Here is a 1243-nt window from a genome sequence, read left to right as displayed (position 1 = left end):
GTCACTGCCTTCTTAGATAAATTCTTTCCTCCTCAAAAGCTGAGCAAGCTTAGAGTGGATGTTCATACCTTCAAACAAAAAGATGGTGAATCCCTCTATGAAGCTTGGGAAAGATACAAGCAGCTGACCAAAAGGTGTCCATCTGACATGTTTTCAGAATGGACCCTATTAGATATATTCTATTATGGCCTATCTGAATTTTTGAAAATGTCATTGGACCATTCTGCAGGTGGATCAATTCACCTAAAGAAAACACCTGCAGAAGCGCAAGAACTAATTGACATGGTTGCAAATAACCAATTCATGTACACTTCTGAGAGGAATTTCGTGAATAATGGGATACCTCATAAGAAAGGAGTTCTTGAAATTGATGCTCTGAATGCCATATTGGCTCAGAACAAAGTGTTGACTCAGCAAGTCAACATGATCTCTCAAAGTCTGAATGGATGGCAACATGCATCAAACAGTACTAAAGAGGCAGCTTCTGTAGAAGCTTATGATCCTGAGAACCCTGCCATGGCAGAGGTTAATTACATGGGTGAACCCTATGGAAACACCTATAACTCATCATGGAGAAATCATCCAAATTTCTCATGGAATGATCAACAAAAGCCTCAACAAGGCTTTAACAATGGTGGACGCAATAGGCTGAGCAATAGCAAGCCTTTCCCATCATCTTCTCAGCAACAGACAGAGAATTCTGAACAAAACACTTCTAATTTAGCCAATTTAGTCTCTGATCTGTCAAAGTACACTTTCAGTTTCATGAGTGAAACAAGATCCTCCATTAGAAATCTGGAGGCACAAGTGGGCCAGCTGAGTAAGAAAATCATTGAAACTCCTCCCAGTATTCTCCCAAGCAATACAGAAGAAAATCCAAAAGGAGAGTGCAAGGCCATTGATGTAATCAATATGGCCGAATGCACAAGGGAGGAGGAGGACGAGAATCCTAGTGAGGAAGACCTCCTGGGACGTCCCTCAAGCAAGAAGGAGTTTCCTATTAAGGATCCACAGGAATCTGAGGCTCATACAGAGACCATAGAGATTCCATTAAATCTCCTTCTGCCATTCATGAGCTCTGAAGACTATTCTTCCTCTGAAGAGGATGAAGATGTGACTGGAGAGCATGTTGCTCAATATTTAGGAGCTATCATGAAGCTGAATGCCAAGTTGTTTGGTAATGAGACTTGGAAAAGTGAACCTCCCTTGCTCATTAATGAACTAGATACCTGGATTCAGCAAA

At 41.3% G+C, this 1243-nt stretch overlaps 1 non-coding gene across 1 annotated transcript; it reads right to left on the bottom strand.

The window, feature by feature from the left end:
• Positions 1–45: 45 nt before the first annotated feature.
• On the bottom strand, positions 46–149 carry LOC127747230 (small nucleolar RNA R71). Its single transcript, XR_008009032.1, has one exon. It is a non-coding gene; the product is annotated as a small nucleolar RNA R71 (small nucleolar RNA).
• Positions 150–1243: the final 1094 nt, after the last annotated feature.

This window comes from Arachis duranensis, chromosome 4, assembly GCF_000817695.3.
Source record: "Arachis duranensis cultivar V14167 chromosome 4, aradu.V14167.gnm2.J7QH, whole genome shotgun sequence".
Lineage (NCBI taxonomy): Eukaryota > Viridiplantae > Streptophyta > Magnoliopsida > Fabales > Fabaceae > Arachis > Arachis duranensis.
This window is presented reverse-complemented; position numbering and strand designations above follow the sequence as displayed.